Below are 6000 nucleotides of genomic sequence, written 5' to 3'. Positions count from 1 at the left end.
ATAAAAAGTCTCTGCTTACCCAGCTCGGAGGATTGTACATAGAAAATCCGCCTTGCGGGTTGACACGAAGGAATTCCTCCTCTTCTCCCTTGTACAAAGTGGATAAGATCTTTATTAGATCAGCAGCCGATCCCGGCCCTTTGCGACCGTGGCGGGTGGCGTCATCCTCCCCATTGAAATCCCACATGGGGTGGCCTCTATACTGAAGTGGCTGCACCCCCCGCATGATGCATGTAGCCATGACCTCGATCATGGCCAATCCGGATCGAGCTAAAAACCTTATCCGGCTCATCAGGTAAAGAATATCCCTGTCATCTTCCTCCAGGGAGCTCCGTGGACGCCAGCTCCGGCGCTACTTCAAAGGGGCGTTGTCGAACTCAGAAAGGCCGATCCGAATAGGATTCGGGAGGGGGACGTTTTCTATATAAAACCATTCTGAAGGCCAGTCTTCGGGTGCCTTCTTTGGGGTCCCGGACAGGTATCCAGTCCCGGCAATACGCCACACTTTGGCTCCGCCCACTTGATATATTGACCCATTTTGAGAACGGGGCAGAAGGCAGAACAGCTTCTTCCACAGAGCGAAATCAGCCTCACAGCCCAAAAACAACTCACAAAGGGCTACGAATCCCGCGATATGCAGCACGGAAGCAGGCATAAGGTTGTGCAACTTGAGGCCGTAGAACTCCAGGAGCCCCCGGAGAAACGGATGAATTGGGAATCCGATCCCTCTTACCAAATAAGGGACAAGGCATACCCGCTCTCCCTTGGAGGGATTGGGAAGGCTCTCCGCTTGCTCTCCGCCGTTATAGGTGGCAAGCCCGGCTCGAACCGGGACTAGGTACGCTGGGGCAAGAAATCCCTTGGACTGAAGCATCACTAATTTGCTGTGCGGGACGGAACATCTCTCCCAATCTCCGGGCTTGGAGCTAGGGGTGCGAGAGGAGGAGCTGCGTCGACCGGCCATGATGGAATGGATCTCTGTCGGATATGCTCCGATGAAGGCTCGCCAAGGGAGGATGGTGTGATTTGGATCTGAATCCTCGTCTTTTTAAATAGGCGGCTCATTCACACAGCTAGGGGGTAAATGTGAAAACACCCTGGCGCTTCACATTCGCTCGACACGTGGAGAGTGGCCATTATTGGGCGTAGAAGCCGAGGGGTACAAACATTCACAAGAAACCGGACATTATTTCGACAGGTACACAAAATTTGGGGAGGAACCGGCCTTGCAATGTCGAAGACAATACTGCACGCCGGACTCATCGTCATTGAAGCTTGTTTCGGGGGCTACTTAGGGAGTCCTTGATTAGGGGGTCTCCGGGCAGCCGGACTATCTCCATTGGCCGGACTGTTAGACTATGAAGATACAAGATTGAAGACTTCGTCTCGTGTCTGGTTGGGACTCTACTTGGCGTGGAAGGCAAGCTAGGCAATACGTATATGGATATCTCCTCCTTTGTAACCGACCTTGTGTAACCCTAACCCTCTCCGGTGTCTATATAAACCGAAGGGTTTTAGTCCGTAGGACAACAACCATAACATACAATCATACCATAGGCTAGCTTCTAGGGTTTAGCCTCTCTGATCTCGTGGTAGATCTACTCTTGTACTAACCATATCATCAATATTAATCAAGCAGGATGTAGGGTTTTACCTCCATCAAGAGGGCCCGAACTTGGGTAAAACTTCGTGTCCCCTACCTCCTGTTACCATCCGGCCTAGACGCATAGTTCGGGACCCCCTACCCGAGATTCGCCGATTTTGACACTGACACTGGGCATCAAGGAGAAGCAGCTCCTGCCTAGCTGGCCCGTCTTCCATGGCATCGTCCCCGGGCTTTCCTGCTCTCCAATCAGCATGATCAAGATTGATGTCTTGTTCGGCGACAATCTCCATTTCCGTCGCGAGCCAATCTGGTTCGAGGTCGTCGATCTGGACAGCCCCTACCACGCGCTCTTGGGCCGGCCTGCACTAGCCAAGTTCATGGCGGTGCCGCACTACGCCTACCTGAAGATGAAGATGCCGGGTCCCAAGGGCATCATCACTATTGCCGGCCACTACCAGAAGTCGCTCTCGTGCGCCGCTGCTAGCAGCCGGCTGGCCGAGTCCCTCGTCATCACCGAAGAAAAGCGCCTCCTCGATTGGGCGGTGGCCATGGCCCGCGAGCAGCCGGCCATACCATCTGACCCCCAGGACGCGGAGGCCCAGGGCTCCTTCCAGCCGGCCAAGGAAACCAAGAAGATCGCCTTGGATCTGGCACACCCGGAGAGGTTTGCTGTCGTGGGGTATAACCTCGACAGCTAATGTAACATCCCAAATTTTCAATTTGGAATGTTATACATTAGATCATCAATGCATATCATATATTATTTGCTTTTGGTTTTGATCCTAGAAATTCTAAGCAACTCAAGGACCCACAAAGAGAGTTGGGGATTTTGTTATTTTCATATTTGAGTTTTCTCAAAAATTGAGAATAGGATCATTTGATTTTTATTTATTTTATCATCAATTATTTCTATCACAAAATTATGAGAGAGGGAATAAAATGACTTTCCCAAAATAAAGAAATATTGAGGATTTAATAAAGAAATCAAATAAGATTTTATTTCGGAGTTTTTCGATATTTTATTTGAATTTAGGAAAAATATGCATTTTTCAAAATTGCATTTAGGCCCCAAATAAATGTTCATTTTGTCCGGCTTGATTTTAGAAGTCGGGGAAAATTTATTTCAGGATTTTTGGAGTCCGTTTAGTATTTCTTTTTATTTTTCTTTTCTTTTTTTTTCTGCGCGTAATTATTTAAAAAAAATCGCACCGACCTACGGGCCGTGTCCGACCGGGACTCTGGCCCGCGTAGGCTTTATAAGTCGGGGGGAGCCCAGCCGAAGCCAGCCCAGCCCCGTGCCCCCGAACCCTAGCGCCGCCGCCCGCCGCCGCCGGAGCCGCCGCGCCGCCACCTCCCCGACCCGCCGCCCGAGGTCCTCCTCGTAACCCGCGCCGCCGGTTTTTTTAAAAACTGATCGGTTTTCCGTCTTTTTTTAGCTTTCGTTTTTTTAGATCGTTTTTTTCGGTTTAGGTTAATTAGCGAGCGTTCGCTCGTTCGTTCGTTTTAACGAACGTTCTCATCGTTTAGATCCGGTTAACGAACGTTCGTTCGTTAATCCGTTCGTCATTTTTCTTTTTCTCGGATTTTCCGCGATTATTTTCTGATCGCGATTTCTGATCCGATTTTTGTTTTAGTATAACTTTTCGCTCGTTTATCGGAATCAGGCGATTCAAGCGCCTGGAGTTTCATCTCGAAACCCTCTATCCGTTTAACCAACTTAAACAAGTTTTTGCTACTGTAAAATTTGACTTAGATCTAGATTAGTAGAATGAAGTTGTTTTCTTTCGCCGTTTGACTTTTGGTGCTTCGTTCTATTTGATTCTTTTTGTAAACCGGAGTTCTTAAGTTGAACTTTCTGGTTAGTTCTCTTATTTGACTTTTACCTGTGCATTAGATGAGTGCTTATTGTATGCTTGTTTGTTTGTCTGCGATAGAATACCCGGAGTGCGCCGCCTGTTACTTCGAATCTCTAGGTTTCGCGGATCATCACCAAGGCAAGTAACACTTTGATCATACCTTTTCTACTACCCAGTTTTATTGCATTAGATCAAATCCTCAAACATTGCATGATTAGGATCTAATTAAATTGTGGGATGGGAAGTAGTTGAGGTAGTACCTATTACCTGTTATATTATCAAACCTTTGGGAGTTACTTCTACGTTTGCCATTATGCCATGCTATGCTAGTAGACATGGATTGGGTGAGTGATATCCATGACAAATGTGAGTTTGTTAATTAATGGTTTATCTAAGGTGGCAACTTAAACACACATTTGGGTGGATTGAGGTACCTGGGTATTCCAGGATTGCCTGTTTTTTTTGTGGACCGCCACCCAGGCCCAAAGGGATCATGAGATTTTTCATACTAGAAACTTCCGTGTGCAGCCACAAGCCATTATGGGCTCTGGCATAGTTGATTATGTCATGCAAACTCTTACAGGGTAGACTAGGAGATGTAGGGGAAAGTAGGTGTAACGGTCTATCCATCGTAAGGTGCTAGCGCTTCTGAAAGACTATGTCTCGGTCATCCGTCTTCTCAAACACCATGTAGTGCTAGAAACCAAACAGAGGCGATCGAGTCTTGTGGGGAAAAGTGCACAAACCTCTGTAGAGTGTACAAACTATCATGGTTAGCCGTGTCCCCGGTTATGGACGTTTTGAGTATCTGGTACTTGGATTATCATGTGAATCTCAACATGTTACTCTAAATTAATTTTGTTGGGTTTTGTTAATGATGATGCTTAATTGGGATTGAGGATTCTGTCAACCATTCTCAATGTTTAACAACTACCATGATAGTTAAATAAAATTTATTCCTTTGCAGTAGGGAAAAATTGGCTTTACACAAAATTGTAACCATAGAGCTTTCCACCAGCCAAATATGCATATAGTATATTACATGTGCTGACCCGTTTCGGGCTGCAACATTAATTTTGCAGACTTTTCAGACGATGATTAAGGAGTTTTTAGGTCGTGGTTCTATACTCAGTGATGCCGTTGGAGTTGATGGACTCGCTTATCTTCCAAGCCTTCCGCTGTTATCGTTATTAGATGGCCTTAAGCCATATTTATTGTAATAAGTTCTCTATTGAGACACTCGATGTAATAAGTGTGTGATTGCTACTCTGTTATAAATCCTCCGAGTATTGTGTGGTGTCAGCAGTACTGATCCAGGGATGACAACGGAGCACAGAGATCAGACTGGTTGAGGTATGGTCGCTACAGAGATGGTATCAGAGCACACGCTGACTGTAGGACACGACCACTAAGCTAAAGACCTAGATCACTATTCACTCTCTTCTCTTCTGACCTCTCATCTTTTCTACTCTTTAGGATGGCGGATGCAAGGAAAAAGTTCACGCAACTGGATGAAGATACACCCTTTGGACGTCACTTGAAGGAAGTCACTAGATACCTGAACATAGGAGTATCAAGCTTCACCGGAACCTACAACACCACTTTACTTGAAGAAGAGCGCTGGATGATTCAAGTTCAAGTTCCAGGAAGGACGTTCATGCCAGTCACTGAGCCCATAGAGTTTTCTTTTGATGCACCAACTTGGAGTCTAGGAAAGAGCATGGCAGCTCACATCGCCATGGGACGCATTGGAGAAGTCTATCGCAATGATCTCAAGGATACTATCTACCAAATTTGTGGGCGCCAAGATGAGCACTGGGAGATGATCAACACCAGGAAGGATAGATCAGTTGCAGCTTTTATCCAGGAGTTAAACCAGCACATTCGACGACAGGAGAACCAGATGTGCGCCGACATGATAGACCTGAGGAAGGCAAGGACAAGAATCAAGGAACTGGAGGAAGAACTCAAGGCTACACGTGAATATTATGAAGAGGAAATCGAAGTATTGGTGGAGAAGAATGACGATCTGATCAAGAAGATCGGGATATTTATGGGAGGCCCTACACCAGTAGATGAAGACGAAGAACCCAAGGAGATTCGCCCGGAAGACTACATCATCATCGACGACACCGACTCAGACCCAGATGACAGGGATGATGATTATGTTGATGAAGCCGGAGCAAATATCATGGAGTTTGCAACCGAAGAATATTTCTAGTAGACCACCTCATAAGTAGTAGTAGTCCACCATGTAAATATAGTAGTCCGAGCACTTTTGCGATAGTTAGATCGATTGTATGCCCTTGTTTGATTGAATGAAGTGAATGGTTTTTGCTTTTGCCTCATGTGCATATGGGTAGTGTTTTCTCTTTAGACCCCCTCTATTCTTAAATCTCATATTTTCTAAACCCTCAGATGCCTCCGAGATGTGACCCCGGATTTACCTTTCCACCGGAGCTCACCCAGTTGATCCAGCAGCAGAACACATTGATGCAGTTGCTAGTCCAGAATCAGAATCAGGGGAACAACAACATC

The sequence above is a fragment of the Triticum dicoccoides genome, chromosome 2A (assembly GCF_002162155.2).
Source record: "Triticum dicoccoides isolate Atlit2015 ecotype Zavitan chromosome 2A, WEW_v2.0, whole genome shotgun sequence".
Lineage (NCBI taxonomy): Eukaryota > Viridiplantae > Streptophyta > Magnoliopsida > Poales > Poaceae > Triticum > Triticum dicoccoides.
The sequence above is the reverse complement of the archived record's forward strand: the minus strand, read 5'-3'. Positions refer to the sequence as shown.